The sequence below is a fragment of the Tursiops truncatus genome, chromosome 15 (genome assembly GCF_011762595.2).
Source record: "Tursiops truncatus isolate mTurTru1 chromosome 15, mTurTru1.mat.Y, whole genome shotgun sequence".
Classification (NCBI taxonomy): domain Eukaryota; kingdom Metazoa; phylum Chordata; class Mammalia; order Artiodactyla; family Delphinidae; genus Tursiops; species Tursiops truncatus.
The window spans coordinates 34,678,019-34,696,882 of NC_047048.1; the positions used below are offsets into that span (position 1 = coordinate 34,678,019).

Here is an 18,864-nt window from a genome sequence, read left to right on the forward strand (position 1 = left end):
TGAACCTCGCTCCGGCTGAGCCTCGGTCACGGGAGCGCGCCCTGCGCACGCGCCTCCGCTCGTGCCCGCGGTCGGGCCCCGCCTCCTCCAGGGCTGCGAGCTCCCGACAACGCTCCCGGGATCACGCATGCGCAGGCGCTCGGCGGCGCTTCCTGGGGACGCGGGCTCGGCTGAGCCGGGGCGGGCGGTGATTCAGCGCCGGTGGCGGACCGGGGTGGGCAGCGGGGTCTCCTCCCCGCGGGGCGCAGGAGCTTCGCTCTGTCGGCCTTTACTGTCTTTTGAGCGGAGGCCGACCTTGGGCCTGGCTGCGGGGTAGGCTCGTCCACCCAGCCGTCTCTGCGCGGTCCGACCGCTGGAAGCCCGGAGGGGCTCAGAAGTTTTCATTTGGGGTCGGGAAAGGCCTTGAACTTGCTCAGAGTTATGGGGTGAAGCCACAGATTTCTGGAGGCATTTGGGGGACGTGAAGAACGTCAAAGGCAAATTGGTGCTGGCAGTTACTATGTTGTGGTTTTCACCTGCGGTCAAACCTCAGGTAAAACAGGAACTGATAATTTTAGGAGGTTATTCCACTTCCCTCCCCCCGCCAGAAATTCAGAGAAGCTTGTAAAGCTAGAATCCACATTGCCCTCTCTTCCTGTCCTTTGGGACAGAAACCCAGCCTTACCTTGCTCACTTTCTTCTATTTCTGGGTGACCGCAGGTGGGAAAGCACTTAGGGCAAATGAAACTTCAGATTAGGGGGCCATGGAGGGTGATATTATTAGAATGTCTTTCTTGTGGCTCCTGGGTTTTCCTGAGTCACTAATTTCAGGAGCTAAAAAGGACTTCAGAGATTCTGTAATACCTCATCAAGTGGTCATTAGCCTTTACTTGATGCATGCCCAGCGACAGGGATCTCTATCCAGGGTCTTCAGACAGGATGCTGGTTTAGGTCCCTCTGCCCCAGATGCCCCTTCTTTTGCAGCCCTGTAGGCATCAGGTGTTTACTGGCTTCTATGCTTGGACCCCTGTGCACACTAGAAATTGGGAAGGGACCTCTGTGGCTAAACCAGGGTTGGCTTACTGAAAGTAAAGGGAATTTCTTTTAATTCCCTGAGTTTTCTTTGCTGTTGCTTTGGAGCGGAGATCATCTGGGTATCTGGTACCCTGATGGCCTGAGAGGAAAAGGAAAGTCCTTGGAAAGGGGTTAGGTGATTCCTGGGGAAGAATGCCTTGGTGTGTGGCTTAGCTGCCTCACCTGCCCTCTGCCCAAGGCAGCTCTACTTCCTTATATGCATCCCTTTCCTGGGTTTAACTTCACAGAATGCCCAGTGGTGGTGGGGAACTGTAGGACAAAAGAGCTATTCTTTTTACAAATAAGGAAGCTGAGGACTAGGGAAGGAGAAACTGACTTAGGGTCACAGAGCCAGTGAGGAGGAGAGATGGGACTCAAATCCAGGTCTCCTGATCCCCAGGCCTTTTCCCACACTCCTTCACCCTGTATGTCAGGGGCCAGTAGGAAACAGACGGCATATTTCAATTGCATAATTTGAGGCAGAGTGTAGGGAAACAACTATGGAGAGTGAAATATTCTGGGGCTAGTCACAGTGGGGTCTTACCACCTGTATGCCTGGAGGCATGGAGGCTGTGTGGAAGGTCATTTTCCTAGAGCTGGGACTTTGGGTCAAGGGGCTCAGGAAGGGAGTTGGGGGAATAAAAGCCTTGTCTTCAATTTCTCCCTCCCTCTAATCTCGCTCCCCATGCACCAAACCCAATGGGAAGTCAGGGGCAAGGGAGTCTTGATTAGTCCATACAGAGCAATTCTAGGCCACTGCACAGGGTGGAAAAAGATGTAGAATGTACAGGGCTGAGGCGGGGGGAAACAAATGAAAGATAACCAGCATAACATGCAATCTTGCTTCTACCAGTATAACAATAGTTTACATTTCTTGAGCGCTTACTCTATGCCAGGTATGTTCATTATCTCATTGCATCTTGCCATAAATCCATTTTCTCCATTTGACAGATAAAGAAACTGACTAGAGAAACAACTCGAGGGATGGAGATGTGGACAACTAAGCTGACATCTGCCTCTCCAGGATCTTATCTTGTGTATAGTAGTCCCTCTATGGATGTTGGTGGGATGAATAGATGAAAGAGGAGCACATAGAGGCTGGATTTGATGGAGAATCACCCTGAAGATCCTTAGCTGTGCCTCTTCTCTCTGGGGCTGGGGTGCAGCTGGAGGGACTGGAGGCTGTCTGCAGAGGTGAGTCCCGAGCCTGTTGGTGTCTCTCCTGCCGCTTTGTGATAAGCCAGGTTATTCAAGTTAAAAGAGTAGGTATATAGATCTGAAAAAAAACCCACCCCCAAACCTTGGACATTTTGCCTTTCCTAGTAGAGGATATCTTTGGAGTTAAAAACATTTCTCTTTCTGCAGCCAGCCTTCCCCACCTCCTGATTTCTGGTCCCCCCACCATCTGGGCAGGGGCCCAGGTGCTGCCTCTCTTCCCTGCTCAAATCCTGCGCTCCACCCACAAGCTCCGTTCTGCTCACTGCATCGCTGTGCTGTTCCTGGAACACAGGGTTCTTCAGGGATGAACCAAAGACCAGTGTGGCCGGGAGCATTTTACCAGCACCCCTAAAATGGCCTGCTATGGAGCAGAAACCTCAGCTCAGAGGCACTGGGCTCTTTCCTCCCTGCTTCCTCTTCCTTCAGCACCCCCTTCCTTCAGAATCCTCTTTTATTGGCCTCTTCCTTCCTCAAGGGTCCCCCAGAGTCTTTCATTTGCTGTTCATCTTCCCAACACCTCAAGCGTGGAGAAGGAACCTGACCTATATTGAGCACCTGCTGTGTGCCCGACGCTGCCAGGTGCTTCCTAGCCATGATCTCATTTCATTTCACCGTGATCTACTCGGTAGGAAGTATTAGGGAGGGACCTTGCACAAAAGCAAGACTTTGGTTAGGTAACGTGTCCAAGAACACACAGCTCTTAAGGGTAGAGCTGGCATTTGAACTGTGGTCTAATTCCCAGGCTCATCCTGGCCCACTCCTCACCCAGGATAAACCCTGCTGCTGCAGTATTTGCGTTCCTCTTGCACTTTGGCTGTCCAGAGCCTTCTCTGGGTGCCATAGCCTGCGACCCTGGGGCTTGGGCATGTTGAATGCACTGTTTCAGCCCACGCTTGTGGGTTTCTGCGTGGATCTGTCTCACATTTGATTCCATCCATAGTCCGTGGATCCGCCTCCAGTCCTTTGCTGATGATGCCTCCTCCGTCTGGAGGGCCGTTCTACCTATTTCTGAATGGCACATCCAACCTGTTCTCTAAAGCCCAGCTCATATGCCACTTCCTTCAAACTCATTCACCTCCAGATTCCTAAACTCACCTTGGTGAGCCTCCCCTAGAGGATTTATCGCATTGTTTCCTGTATGTGCCCTAACTTGGATATGCAACTTATTTTCTTTGCTGGGGGCAGAGATTATCCTTATATGCAGTAAGCCACCAGTGAATGAATGCATCTGAGGAGCTTTTTGTGGTGAAAAGAGTTAAGTGAAGGTTTATCCCGCTACTTTACATGCTAAGTTTGCTTGAAACAAGATTCAGCTATAAAATAAATGAGTCTGGGGGATGGGTGGTGGAGGATGCCTTGTGTTTTCCTCGGGGAGCCTTGAATTTGGGGAAATGAAGACACACCAATGAGGACAGGCAGTGGAGGACAAGCTGCTTAGGTGGAAAGCCCTACACATCTGTCTCTCCAGATGGGGCCCAAAGAGTGGTGAGCTGAGTCCCTTGACCTTTATCACGGGTTGCAGCTTTTCTGAGGCCATTCCCTGTGCTCCCTGAGTCCCTTTATGTTTGCTCCGATAGGTAGAGGCCATCACTCCTGCTTTCACCACCAGGGGTGGGGGAGACCTTGGCCACAGTGACAGCCCTCCCTCCCTGGGACCAGAGTTGACTCAGAGCACCATTTCCCGTATCACCCAAGACAGACAGGTGACAGGTGCTGGGGCCCTTGAGCAGAGAACGGCCATGGGCTGGGATGACTAACCTGCTCTGTCACCACCTACAGCTTGGTTCAAAGCCCCTCGGCATCAAAACAGTTCCCTAGGAGGAGCACAGAAGGCTCTCCTTAAGATGACAGCTTGGGTCCCTGCTTCTGCCAATGTCTGTCACTGTCCCAGTGCTTCAAAGTCCAGGTCAGTGAGGAGCATCCAATGGGATAGGCATGGAAAACAGGTAGAAGAGGCAACCTAGGAAGGAGAGGCCTGATCTAGGCATCAACAACCTAGATTTTAATTGGGCTCTGCCAGGAGCTCACTGTGTGTTTATAAAGGAAAGGGGTTCATTCTTTATAAGTCAACATTTTTTTGACCACCTGCTCCTATCATGCTAACTAAGGGCAAGGAGGGCTGTGAGAAGTCAAAACCCATCCCTATCCGGATGGTCTCTGTCTCTGTAAATCAGTACAAATCACGGTAATAAATGCTGTACAGAGGTGTTTTTGGAGCATAGAAGAGAAACTCACTTATCCTTCCTAGGGGACGTGAGGGGAGATTTAACTGAAGAGGTGACACTTGAAATTGGAATTCTCCTGGCAGATGGGAGTAAGTCTACTGCATCTTTGGGGAATGTCGTGCAGTATTTTGTCTGTGGAATGAGGTCAGTGGAAGGTGGAGAGGAGTAGGGTAAAGACAGGAGATTATACGTGAAGGTCTATCTGTGTTTAGCAGAGAAGGGCCTTCTTAGGCTGTACGGACTTTGGACCTTATCCTGAAGGTAGAGGGACAACTTGAACCGACTGTGTTGCAGAAAGACCACTCTGGCAGCAATGTGGAGGATGGATTGGAAGCATCAAAGATGAAGAGAGACACTGGGTGGAAATGGGTTAGACTGGCACAGGAGGGAATGTTTGAGGACCTCAACTGTGGGATTAGAGAAGAAGGTTGGACTAGATAATCCCTAAACTCACCACCTGGGCCTTTGGTCCTTTTTGCACCTGCCCCTCCCACCCTGTTCCTACTTGGTTACCTTGATTGACCATCTCCTAGGGAGTTGGAGCATGAGCTGCCCCATTCCCCCATGGGGACCTGTTTGGATTTTGACCCTATCCAGTGTGCCTGTTTGTCAGTTTTGTCCACCCAGTAGAAAGCTGTACTCTGTCTTGGGGTCCTTTCCACTCCCACCTCCATCCGGCCCTGACTGTGCTCTCTCCTCTGGCTTTGGACCATGGGTCTCCAGACTGGCAGTGACAACTCTGCTGTCCTTCCCATTATTCTTTCCAAGAGGAAGGATGAGACACAATGTCTCATTGGAAGATGTTGACAAGCAGGAACTAGAAAAACAGATTAAAGGAACCTTGGGACTTGGTCAGAGAGCAGAAGTGAAATACAGGAAATGCAGGGCAGTCCCACAGAATGACCCAGCAAGTCTGAACCCCTTGATTTAAATTCAGCTCAGTTCTATAAAAGGTAACCCTAAAACCAGAGGTACATGTCTTCTCCTAATCGCTTCACTGTTATCCCAGGTGAGGGTTACACATTGCTACCCTTTCTTGTTCGCCTTATCTGTGAAACTGTCATCTCATGATTCTTGGGCCTACAGCAACCAGTCAACAAAGAGGTTTCTGGTACTTACGGTGTGCCCAGCCTCACGCTGGCTGGGATAGGATACAGACGCCCCCTGACTGTGTTCCCAAGGAATCTGGTGTTTTAGTCTAGTTGGGAAAGCAAAACAGACAAAACAGACAGAAAAGGTGAGTGGTTAAGAGGGCGGTTAAGATTGGGTGGGACGTGCCACAGATACCATAGAACCTGAGAAAGTAAGAAGCGGATGGTCTGGGTCTCTTGGGTTCTCTCAAATTGGGGGCAAGATCCAGCCTAGATCTAGCTGAAGGCCTAAGCTGGATCGCAACCAGCCTCAGGGTAAGATTGGGGGCTGAGCAGACTTCAAGGTGCTCTTACACGGGCTTCGTCCCTGTTTCCCAAATGTTTACAATGTTTCTGTAGTCTGCACCTGTCTGCTTCTCCACATTCTCCATTGACCCTTCAAGGCCCAGCCCAAATGCTGTTTTTTTTTTTTCTTTTTCAGGAAGACACTTTCCTTTTTTTAAAAAAAAAATTTATTTATTTGGTTGCACCGGGTTTTAGTTGCGGCAGGCGGGCTCCTTAGTTGCAGCACCTGGGCTCCTTAGTGGCGGCATGCGAACTCTTCGTTGTGGCGTGCATGTAGGATGTAGTTCTCTGCCCAGGGATTGAACCCAGGCCCCCTGCATTGGGAGCATGGAGTCTTATCCACTGTGCCACCAGGGAAGTCCCAAGACACTTTCCTTCTTAACAGTCGCTGATCCTCCACAGCCCTTTGCTGATAATTCTGTTGTGACATTTACCCCGTCTTTTTATATGTTCGTGAATGTCACGTATCTGGTCACATATTTGTGTTTTCTTCACTTCCACTAGGTTGTGAGCTTCTCATTAGCAGGGAACGTGTCTGGTTCATTTCTCTTAACTGCCAGGGACTAGCCCAGAGTGGTGCCCTGCTCAAAAACATCTGTTCAGTGAATGGACAGCAGTTTGATAGGTAACGTTCTTCCTGGTGTATCAGTTATATAAAATCAGTTGTGTAAAAGTAATCCTAAAACCAGTATGGGGAGGTGCCTGCTTTCCGAGGACAACTTCTGGCAGAGGAACAGCGAGATGAAAGGTCATTATAGGGAATTCCCAGTGGTTAGGACTCCATGCTTCCACTGCAGGGGGCCTGGGTTTGATCCCTGGTCAGGGAACTAAGATCCCGCAAAATGCGTGGGCATGACCAAAAAAAAAAAAAAAAGAGAAAGAAAGAAAGGTCATTATAGGTTGGACTTGGGTGGATATACAAGAGAAGGGTGTCCAATTGTCTCTCAGTCTTGACCCTCAGGACCAAAGGGACAAAAGCAGGGTATGAGTGTCAAGAATGCCCTCCCTTAGGTTATGGAAAGAGTCTTGGAATCAGAAGTGTTAGGGATTAGTTCTGAGCCAATCTCTGGTGACAATATACTTGCTTTATAAACCTTTATGGGATTTTTCTTTGATCCAAGTGAGGTAAGAAATATGTGAGTTCTTTGAAAAATATAAAGTGTTACTGGAATATCAGGCATCCTTGTATTCTCCTCTTACTCCTGACCCTAACTTCTCTTTCATTCTTTCGGTAACAAAATTCTCAAATCAGCAGCCACTAAGGCCAGCTGGGAAGAGCTTAGGCAGTCTCCCTTTGAGTTCCCATTTAGGCCCAAAGACTAGATCCAAGGTGGTAGAGAGGGAAGAACATGTTTTTTTGTCTTCTAAACCAGGTGACCTTGGGTAAATCACTTCAACTCTCTGAGCCTCAGTTTCCTCATCTATAAAGTGGAGATAATAATCTTTACCCCACCCACTTTCTAGGGCTCCTGGGAGGGTCAAATGAGACAATGAACATGACAGTGCCTTGTAAACTGTAAAGGTCTGTTCAAATGCTATGGATTTACTTTTTAATCTGTGCTTGAGGGCCCTAGATAAAATTTGCCAAGATGGTTGTAAGTTTAGACAGTGACATCATACTGGCCTGTGATTGGAGTCCAGGGTGGGGCAGAGAAGGCGGGCCCAGAGTCACAGGGGCGGGTAGAATGCAGCAGGGACCCCACGCACTGCCTGCCTGGAGAAGACCTGAGTCGAGTCTGCTGTCACTCGTTTTAATGACGTGAAGAAATTCAGTCTCCTGGTTTCCAAACTGTCAAAGACTCTGCCGTGACCACTGTGTTCAGGGGAGACTTGGATTCAAGTTCAAGGGTTGGGGCCACTCTGATTTGGTTCTCTGTCTCCAGGGTCTTTCTTAGCTTGGTACCAGTGATAAGGATAGAATAGGAGAGTTTACAGGTAGTTGTAGAAGTCCCAGTAGGGGACTATAGATAGAGAGGGGAACCTAGGAAACTTTGGAAGACCACTGTAAGTTAATGATCACTCAAGAAAGCTATTGGAACATCGTGGAACAGGCAGGCTTGCTTAACTATAAAGCCATAAATAAAAGCACGAGATTGTCCTAGGCCATTAAGTGGAAGAAAAATGTCACCATCCTTCTACTGATTTGAATAAGTGCTATAATAATAATAATCCTAGTTTGACCTTATAGGGTCAGACACCCTCCTGCCTGATACAGAGGAGGAACTAGTGATGTAAGCCTCATGTCTACCCAAAGGAAGGTGGTCTTTTCTCCACCCTCTTTCCCTTGACTATAAAATTGTAGCCCACTGAATCCTCAGGGCAGAGCTCCCTCACCTCCCCACTTGCATCTCTTACAAGCGTCCTATATTAATAGATCTACTTCTTGCTTATCACTTTGCCTCTTGCTGAATTCCCTCTGCGCTGAGACACAAAGAACCTGAGCCTCAGTAAGTCCAGATACCAGATGAGTGATTCTGATTAAAAGACCGTGGGTTCAAGTCCCGATCTGAGGTGCACCGTTTTGCCCAGACATGGTGGGCATCTAGAATAAACCTGTTGTTGAACAAGATACAGGCGGTGCATTTTGTGAGATCTCTCACCCTCTTTATTCTCACTTCCTTTGTGTTTGCAAATTCCAGGTGTAGGTAAACTTTAACACACACACACACACACACACGCACGCACGCACGTGCACACACACACACACACACACACACATACACACACACACACACAAACACACACACACCAGACTATGATTCAGAGAAATGGTAGCCTGACTCATGCCTGAAAATGTGACTGGCCAGTGATACTGAAAGGTCAAGGTGCAGAAACGGGTATCCCCATCTTGGCGCTTTGTTAATCCCAGGAGGCTGTGAGACCAGAGTCTCCTGGGAGGGACTCTCTGGGTACCTGTGGCTGGCTAGGTTTTGGATCCCTTCGTCGGCCCTGCTGGTCACTGGAGCTGAAAGAAATCGGCTTAATCCAAACATATTTGTGAGTATTTATTGTATGCTTGGCCCTGTACTGGGTGCTTCGGGGAATATGAAAAAGGTCTGGTTGTGGCTTCTGTGTTGGAAGCACTCAGCCTACAGTTGAGAAGATGAGATAGCCTGAGAGGAGCAGAGGCTCCCCACTGGCAGGCAGTGTGTGCCCGGGGCCAGGGTGTGGTGGACAGTCTCTGACATGGGAGGGCAGAGTGGGGGGTCCTCAAAGACGACAAAGTCGATCACTGAGATTCATTTCTCCCCTCAAAATGTCTTCTCTCCTTTTCTGGCTCCAATTAGGTGATTGTATAAGTTTTCTGTTTCTGCCTAACAAAAAAACCACAAATGTCGCAACTTAAAACAGTGCCTACAAGTCCAGGCAGGACTTGCTGGCTGTCAGCTGGGGGTCACTCTCAGCTCCTAGAGGCCACCCTCTTACCTTTTCCATGTGACCCTCTCCCTCCCGTCTTCAGTCTAGCAGCAGTGCCTCAAATCCCCCTGGTGTTAGGAATCTGTGACTTCCTCTTCTGCTACCAGCTGGAGAAAACCCTGTGCTTTTAAAGGACTCATGTGATTGGGTCAGGCCCACTTGGATAGTTTCCTTTGGATTAGTTCAAAGTCAACTGATTAGTAACCGTAATTACATCTGCAGAATGCCCCTTGTCATGTGCTAACATAATCACCATCCTGAGGGTTAATGTGGGAAATAATGTGGGAGCAGGGGATTTTAAGATTCTGCCAACCACAGATATGTTAGTAGAAAGGAAGTACTGAGGGGCTGACCTCAGGCCTTGGTGATAGTGATGGAAGAGATGAAGGAAGCTAAGGTGTGGGAAGAACTTGTTCTTTGGCAAATGGTGTACCAGGCATTGTCACAAGTGTCATCCCCCTCCTCATATCACAGCTGTATAGTAGGCATTGTTACCATTATCCTCATTTTATTAGTGTGAACGCTGAAGCTTAAAAAAAAAAAAAAAGGCACAGCTACTCAGTGGCAGCTCCGTCTAATTCCAAAGCCTCCTCTTCCCACTCTACCATCTTGAGAAAGAGGAGGAGGGTAATGCAACAGATTTTGGGGAGATAAAGTGCAAAGCTCTTGGCATCTGATTTGCTGTGGGGCAAAAGAAAGAGAAGAATCTGAGTTTAGGGGAGTGGGGAGGATGGTGGCATCATTAATAGAAGTATACCTAAGGGCTAATTCAGTGGTGTGGAGGAACGACACTGATTTCTGTGTGGATTTCAAATATTCAGGATCCCCAGGCTCTGTAAATCCATACCACTTGCCTTCAGAGAAGCTGGTTCTTTCAATAAGGAGGGTGCAGGGCCACCAGTCTTGATGCGTGGTAACTGTTTTAAGGCCTATAAATAGCTGAGAACCCTGCAGGTGTGAGGTTCAAGCAGGGGAGGGAGAGGGGGTAGGAATCACCACCAGCCAATGGTAACATCAGTGCTGATTACAGGAACCCTTCTTTGCCAAGTGTCTGGGCAGCCTTGGTGTTCAGGCTGGCCTGACTCTTTTGGGCTCTGACGCAGAGATCACACAGATGGGTCCTGCTGTGAAATTGGTACACTGACTGGGGGAAATCACAGTGCCTGCCCCTGGTACTCCTCTGGACCATTTCTGATAAATTAGATAATGGTAACTCATATTTTTGCTTCCCTGTCTTTCTTTCCCCATTCTGTTTCCAATGGATGATGATTACAAAGGCACTTTGATGGAAAATACGGGATCTGTGTAAGACCCCTCTCTGTGAACGTGGCCTGGAGTATTAGGTCGTGCATATGTCAGTGCTGCTGAGTTGCCTCTTCACCCGGCTTTCTCCACACTGATGGGACTCTACCACTCACAGCAGGATGAGACTTCTCTGTGGTTTTGTCCTTGCCCTGTTTTGGGAGACTTACAATCTCAACAGTACTAACACACTCAAAGAAATGCTTGTAATTAAGAACTTTAATGGAAGGTGTGACTAAGTCGGATGTTTTCTCTGAGGGCTGTGCCAGCCATGGCTCTGTGCCCTGGGAGTTTGGTCAAGGGGGACATCTGGAAGGGCTGGCGGTGACACGGCAGGTGACGGGGAGGAGGGGCCTCTACTTCAGGGCATTCGAGGATGACCAGGGTTGGGTTAAGTAGACAGGGGAAGGGAAGGCCTCCTGGGCAGGGAGAGAGCTAAGCACAGATGTGGAGGTCTGAACGAGCCTGGTTTGTTCATGGACGTGAGCCCTCTGGTCTGAACCGAGGGAGGGAGTGCTACCTTCATCTGAGAGCATGACTCTCTGTCCTCTTCCCTCTCTAATTAAGACTATGAGGTGATCATCCTATGTGAAGTAAGTCAGACAGAGAAAGACAAATATCACAGGTTATCACTTATATGTGGAACCTAAAATAATGATACAAATGAACTTATTTACAAGATAGAAACAGACTCACAGACAGAGAAAACGAACTTACAGTTACCAAAGTATAAAGGGGGTGGGGGAGGGATAAATTAGGACTTTGGGATTAACAGGTACTACTATATATAAAATAGATAAACAACAAGGACCTACTGTATAGCACAGGGAACTATATTCAATATCTTGTAATAACCAATAATGGAAAAGAATCTGAAAAAAGTTACATAGTATAACTGAGTCACTTTGCTGTACACCTGAAACTAACACAACACTGTAAATCAACTATACTTCAATTAAAAAAAAAGACTAAGGATTAAAAAAAAATTTATTTTTGGCTGCGTTGGGTCTTCATTGCTGCGCACAAGCTTTCTCTAGTTGATAGTCTTCATTGCTGTGTACGGGCTTTCTCTAGTTGATAGTGAGCGGGGGCTATTCTTCATTGTGATGTGCAGGCTTCTCATTGAGGTGGCTTCTCTTTGTTGTGGAGCACAGGCTCTAGGCACGCGGGCTTAGTAGTTGTGGCGCACCAGCTTAGTTGCTCTGTGGCATGTGGGATCTTTCCAGACCAGGGATCAAACCCGTGTCCCCTGCATTGGCAGGTGGAATTTTTTTTTTTTTTTTTTTGCGGTACGCGGGCCTCTCACTGTTGTGGCCTCTCCCGTTGCACAGGCTCCGGACGCGCAGGCTCAGTGGCCATGGCTCACGGGCTCAGCTGCTCCGCGGCATGTGGGATCTTCCCGGACCGGGGCACGAACCCGTGTCCCCTGCATCGGCAGGCGGACTCTCAACCACTGCGCCACCAGGGAAGCCCTGGCAGGCGGATTCTTAACCACTGCGCCACCAGGGAAGTCCCAAGACTAAGGATTTTTTAGCTTTCCTTCCCTGCCCTAGGCGTATGGATGGATGGATAGGGGCCGTCCCTTCCTGCCCAGTCTCAGGGGCATGTGTGCAGGATAGTTTTCCCCTTAGGTTTCTTCTGCCTCCCAGTTGGTGTCCTTTCCTTGGCCCCACCCTAACTTTTCTTTAAAAAGTCCTGTTTTTGTTTTTTTACCAAGGAACTTGACTTGCTTTGTTTTCGTTTTTGCAGATAACCGCAGTATTAAAGTTGAATGCATTTAAATGTCATTGTGTAGTTTATCTAACATTATTTTACCTCTTTCTGGCAACCACGACTCTGTTTCATGTTCAGTTATTGCATGTTTTCTAGCGGCGCCTAGGAAGATGGGGGCCTGTTTTTGGTCCTCATGGTGTGCAGAGCTTTCCTCTTCAGGCAGGTAAGTAACTCTGGGCTGGAGATGCCTTTCTCTTCTTTGAATCTGACAATGTAGGAAAAAATAAGCCCAGTGATGATACAAATTGTGAGGAAATGAGTCTACTATCGTATTAGGTTTCTGTTATCACATGCACGGAAATCAGCTGGAGTTAGTTTACAGCAAAGAGTAGAATTTCTTTGAAAGATTCAGAGATATCACATGAGATTGAAGGACAGGAGCAGACTGGGTCTCAGGAAGGGACTTGACCCAGGGGCTGGCTGGCCATCAAGAAGCGAGGCAGCATCTCGGTGTGCAAGGTGGCAGGTTGGCCGTCCCTGCCTCCAACCCATGCGTGAGGCAGAAAAGGGCCATCCCGATCTGTTCAAATATAGTTCCCTCCACTCAAGAGGCCAGCCAAGACTCAATGAGGATCTGTTACTCCTAATTCCAAATACGTTCTGGAGAACCGCCCTTAGTCCAAACAACAGAGACCAGTTGGGTTCACAGTACACAAACCCCGGATGTTGGAAGCCTGGCCTATGGAAGGGGCCAGCTTCATCAAAAGGGGCTTCCTCCGAATGTCTCTCCTGCCAAACCAGACAGATGGTCAACATTTCGTTTTTACCGGAATGGTTTTCATGTTTCACAATGAACTAGAGACATTGTGTAGAGACGGTGGAGGTGATGGAGATTGAGTGACGGAAGGAACTGCATAAAAGACCTGAATCTGGCTTGTTTTCAGTCCTCAGCTCTTCATGGGCTGCCAACTTCCCAGTAGAGGACTTGAAAGATGTGGGACTTAGCAAAGACATCATCATACGCATTTGCTCCCAAACCTCATTCCATTTAAAAAAAAAAAGAATGCTTGACTGAATGTTTTGAAGGTTTTTCTTGTAAGGGAGGCAGGCTTTTAAAAAAATATTCTTGGAAGGTAATTGGTAAGCTACTGGTAGACAATTTCTAAGAAAAAGGTTTTTGGGGTGGATTTGTTTAAACAGGCTCCTAACTGATGAGAGAGTAGATGTTTTCATGCTTCTTGTGAACGATTGTCCTTTAATAGAAATAACACTTAGTACTCATCTTGGGTACAGAAGACTCGATTGGGTCTCTGGGCAAGTTCTTTAGTATCTCTGAGCCTCAGTTTTGCTACTGTGAAATGGGATCAGTAGTCGGATCTGCTTCTTAGTATCAGAAAGAAGCGTACATGAATTAACGCGTGGTGTGTGCTTGTCATCCTTCTTTGTATACAAGGATTCAGTCAATGCAATCTTACAAAATTATTAAGCCTGTGCTAATAGTTTAGGATTAATGAGAAAGGAACAAATTGTGCTTGAGTGTTTTTTAAAAAGCACACTCTGTGAATAACATTTTAAAAATGTTTGCTAACGTTGCCTATGTTTAGCTGTGTAATAAAACGTTATATTTTATTTTTAAAAGGAAGAAAAGTAGGCTTTTGTGTGTCACAAGAAAGGCATCCCTGGCCTAAGCCTTTTGGTATCAGTCATGCGAGTTTTTATTTATTTATTTATTTTTTGCTGTATGCGGGCCTCTCACTGTTGTGGCCTCTCCCGATGCGGAGCACAGGCTCCGGACGCGCAGGCTCAGCGGCCATGGCTCACGGGCCCAGCCGCTCCACGGCATGTGGGATCTTCCCGGACCGGGGCACGAACCTGTGTCCCCTGCATTGGCAGGCGGACTCTCAACCACTGCGCCACCAGGCAAGCCCCATATATATATTTTTTCAGATTCTTTTCCATTATAGGTTATTACAGGATATTGAATATAGTTCCCTGTGATATACAGTAGGTCCTTGTTGTTTATCTATTTCATACATAGTAGTGTGTCTGTTAATGCCAAATTCCCAATTTATCCCTCCCCCAACCTTTCCCCTTTGGTAACCATAAGTTTGTTTTCTATGTCTGTGAGTCTATTTTTTTTTTGTATTGGGTTTTTTGTTGTTCTTGTTGTTTTATTTATTTTTGGCTGCATTTTGGGTCTTCTTGCTGCTTGTGGGCTCTCTTTAGTTGCAGTGTGCGGGCTTCTCATTGCAGTGGCCTCTCTTGTTGCGGAGCATGGGCTCTAGGCGCACGGGCTTCAGTAGTTGTGGCCTGTGGGCTCAGTAGTTGTGCCTCACAGGCTCTAGAGCACAGGCTCAGTAGTTGGGGCACATGGGCTTAGTTGCTCCGTGGCATGTGGGATCTTCCCAGACCAGGGCTAGAACCCGTGTCCCCTGCATTGGCAGGCAGATTCTTAACCACTGCGCCACCAGGGAAGCCCTGTGAGTCTGTTTCTGTTTTGTAAATAAGTTCATTTGTATCATATTTTAGATTCCACATATAAGTGATATATGGTATTTGTCTTTTTCTGTCTGACTTACTTAGTATGTTCATCTCTAGGTGCAGCCATGTTGCTGCAAATGGCATTATTTCATTCTTTTTTATGGCTGAGTAATATAGTCATAAGATATTTTTGTTTTTAATTGTAAAATATATATGACATAAAATTTACCATCTTAACCATTTTTAAGTGTATAGTTCAGTGTTAACAAGTACATTCATACTGTTGTGCAACCACCACCACTATCCATCCCCAGAACGATTTCATCCTCCCAAACTGAAACTCTGTCCCCATTAAATACTAACTCCCATTCCCCCTCTCCCAGCCCCTGGCAACCACCCTTCTTCTTTCTGTCTCTATGAATTTGACTCCTTTAGGTATGTCATATAAGTGGAATCATACAATATATTTGTCTTTTTGTGAGTGGCTTATTTCACTGAGCATTATGTCCTCAAGGTTTATCCATGTTGTAGTGTATGCCAAAATTTCCTTCCTTTTTAAGGCTGACTAGTATTCCATTGTGTGTATATACCACACTTGCTTATCCATTCATCTGTCAATGGACGCTTGGTTGGCCTCCACCTCTTGGCTGTTGTGAATAATGCTGCTAGGAACATGGGTGTGCAATTATCTCTCCAAGACCCTACTTTTAGTTTTTTGAGTATATATCCAGAAGTGAAATTTCTGGATAGTATGGTAATTCTATTTTTAAGTTTTTGAGGAACTGCCTTACTGTTTTTCATAGTGGCTGCCCCATTTTACATTCCCACCAGCAATGCACAAGAGTTCCAGTTTTTCCACATTCTCATTTGTTATTTTCTGTTTTTTTGGTAGTAGCCATCCTAATGGGTGTGAGGTAATATCTCATCGTGGTTTTGATTTGCATTTCCCTAACGATCAGTGATTTTAAGCATCTTTTCTTTGTTGGCCATTTTTATGAGTCATGAGATCTTGATTAAGACAACACTGCCATCTGTTGTATGCCATATCCTGACTGTAGGAAAAGTACCTAAGGGGGCAAAATGCAAGCTTTTAAATCTACAGAGACAGAAAGTAGATTAGTGGTTGCCTGAGCCTAGGAAGTGGGGAGGGGCAGAATGGGGAGTGACTGGTGATGGGTATGGGGTTTCTTTTTTGGGGTGATGAAATATTCTAAAATTAGATAGTGGTAATGGTTTCACAACTCTGTGACCCTACTAAAAACCATGGAATTGTGCAATTTAAATGGGTGAATCTTGTGCATACTAGTATATCTCAATAAAGCTGTTTTTAAAAAGTTGCCTTTTGAAAGTAGAACTAAAGCAGTAACAGTGAGGGGAGTGTGTGGGGGAGGGATGGAGTGGGAGTTTGGGGTTAGCAGATGCAAACTATTATATATAGGTTGGGTAAACAACAAGCTCCTACTCTATAGCGCAGGGAACTATATTCAATATCCTGTGATAAACCATAATAGAAAAAAATATAAAAAAGAATGGATGTATAACTGAATCACTTTGCTGTACAGCAGAAATTAACACAATGTTGTAAATCAACTGTACTTCAATTAAAAAAAGGAAAAAAAACAGTAATAGTGATAATAACAAATGTCACTACTTCATCACTCTACTGAGTGAGAGTGAATGTTACAAATTTTGGGTGAATTTACATTCCTACCCAGAATTTCAGTCACCCTCTCCCTCCCTCCACTTTCCCAAATCAATTCCTTTCCTTCCTTCCTTCTGATTCTGTCTTATGAGTCTTCCTTAGGTTTTTCTAACCCAGGAAACTTCCTTTTTATTTTTTTGGCTGCACCGCGTGGTACAGGATCTTAGTTCCCTAACCAGGGATTGAACTTGTGCTCCCTGCAGTACAAGCACAGAGTCTTAACGACTGGACCGCCAAGGAAGACCCAACAACCTGGGAAACGTCTTCATTTCATCTGCAGGGGCAAGCAGGCCTGCACGTTTGGCAGAAATAGAAAGTTAGGGAGAAGTCAGCCAGCCTGGGGTATCTCTGGATCTCACACCCCAGCCCGGGAGAATGTCCTGGTTTGAGGGGGAGAGTCTCTTTAAGAATGGGGTAGGCAGAGGCCTCAGCTGTGTTACACAGGGCCTGGAAAAGTGCCCTCCTGATTCCCACATGTCTTCAGAGGCCTGAAGTCATGCCATTGGTTCGTCCTATTTGTCCTGCAAGTCTAACTGGAGCAAGGCTTTGAGGGTAAGAGTCAAGGTTTAGGTACCTTGGAGGAGAAGACACCTGAAGTGGTGGGCAGCCCTGGGCATGTCACCGTGGCATGAGGCCAGCCCCCAGGCAGCCAGCAAAGCCCACCAAGGCCCTGGCTTTCTCAGGCTGAGTGCCTTTGGGCATGAGTCACAGACCTGCATGTGTACGAGGAGCTTTCTAGGCATGGCTCTGCATGTATCCAACTCCACAGGCCTTCCCTGGTAAATGTGGAGGGTGCCCCCTTGCAAGCTTACTTTCTTGCCCAGGAAGAAAGATAAGGGACTAAGAAAGCTGGAGGAGAATGGCAAATAGTTGAAGGAGGAAAGTGCTAGAGACATATTTTGGTAGAGTTTGGGGTAGAGGGCTGTTGAGCCTCTCTCTTCCTACAGTGATGCTTCTGTAGGTCTTAGACATCAGCAGAAAAGCCTGTTACCCCTCCACCTGCCATTCTGTTCAGAATGAGGAAATGGGTCCTGAGAAAGGAAATGCCTGGCCTAGGGTTGCCTGGCCAGTTCATAGCAGAGCCAGAGGCCCCAGCTCCCCAGCCTGTACAGTCCACTCACACGCCACATGGCTGATCTAGCCTAGCCAACAGCCGGGGTGTTCATTGCTAAGGAGGAGTCTCTCCCAAGGGCCTCTGTCCACCTGGGCTGCATATGTGCACCCCTTCCCATGTGTGGCCCCGGTGGCTTTCTTTGGAGCGGGATCCTCTCCTGGTTTGCCTTCTGCCTTCTCTGCTGCAGCCCCCCTCAGTCCCCACACCTGGACCATCTGGAATTGCAGCTCTGCTGAGGATCCCTGCACCTTTGCCCACCCCCTCTGCCATGTTCTGCTGCCTGTGGGCCCGCACCCACGCGGATTTACCAAGTACAGAGAGTTCTCCTCTTATTTGTTTCTGATTGCTTAGGGAGAATAAAATGTTGCTTCTCAGACTTCAGAGTCTTAGGCCTTAAGTAGTGACAATTGAAAACAATTATTTGCAAAATCTTCCGCTTGGTGTTTATTATAGTTCCTCATGCTCTCCTGCTCTGATATGTATCCAGGATAAGGTGTGTGGCTTAGAGGGGTTAGATACCCAGGCCAGGAAGGGCTATTCCATCCCCTAGGCCTCACAGCCTGTTCCACTGCCGTGGCCCAGATCATGTTCTCTGGGGTCAGGAGTCCTAGGAAGCTCTCCGTGTCTTGGAAAGTCTGGCCTGCACTCCTTGGGCAAAGCGGGGATGCCCATTCCTCCTCTGCTCCAGCTCTGTCTCCTTTTCCCCTCCCTTTCCTCCTTCATCCCTCTCTCCTTCCCTTTCTCTCTTCTTCGTCTTCTTTTCATCTCCAGACTTTCTCACCCTTGGGACCAAACGTCATCCAGTTACTACTGGTGTGTAGTGCTGTTTCAGTGATGTGGCTGTTTTTGCATATGGATATGATAGTGTGGTTGGCTCATTCATTGCCATTTGTGATATCAACCATCGGGGAATGCTCAGGCCAGAAACCAGTTTGAGAAGCCAGGCTGTTTTCAGGGCGGGAATCTCTTCCTTTCTGTTTCACTCCTGGAGGTAAGCCCTGGGGAGATTTTGTGGCCTCTTGATGCAGGGTGTAACCGGGAAGCAATGCATCCTGCAGTCTGTGTGTGTTTCCACCTCTGCGCCTTTACTCCAAGAGCCTTGCTTCTCTGGAACGTCCTCCGTGGACCCAGCCTGTCTTCCATTAATGTCCCCCCCACTCTCAGGCAGAAGCCCTAGATGAACTCCATTGTATAACTCTGTTG

The 18,864-nt window shown here is 47.5% G+C and overlaps 1 protein-coding gene across 1 annotated transcript in view; it reads left to right on the top strand.

The window, feature by feature from the left end:
- The first annotated feature begins 211 nt into the window (after positions 1-211).
- Positions 212-18,864, top strand: part of ADCY9 (adenylate cyclase 9) — a 188,863-nt gene continuing 170,210 nt past the window's right edge. Inside the window, exons 1-2 of the mRNA XM_033839103.2 lie at positions 212-532; positions 2,005-2,247. The gene's annotated coding sequence lies outside the window, so the exon portion shown is untranslated. The remainder of the gene's footprint in view (positions 533-2,004; positions 2,248-18,864) is intronic.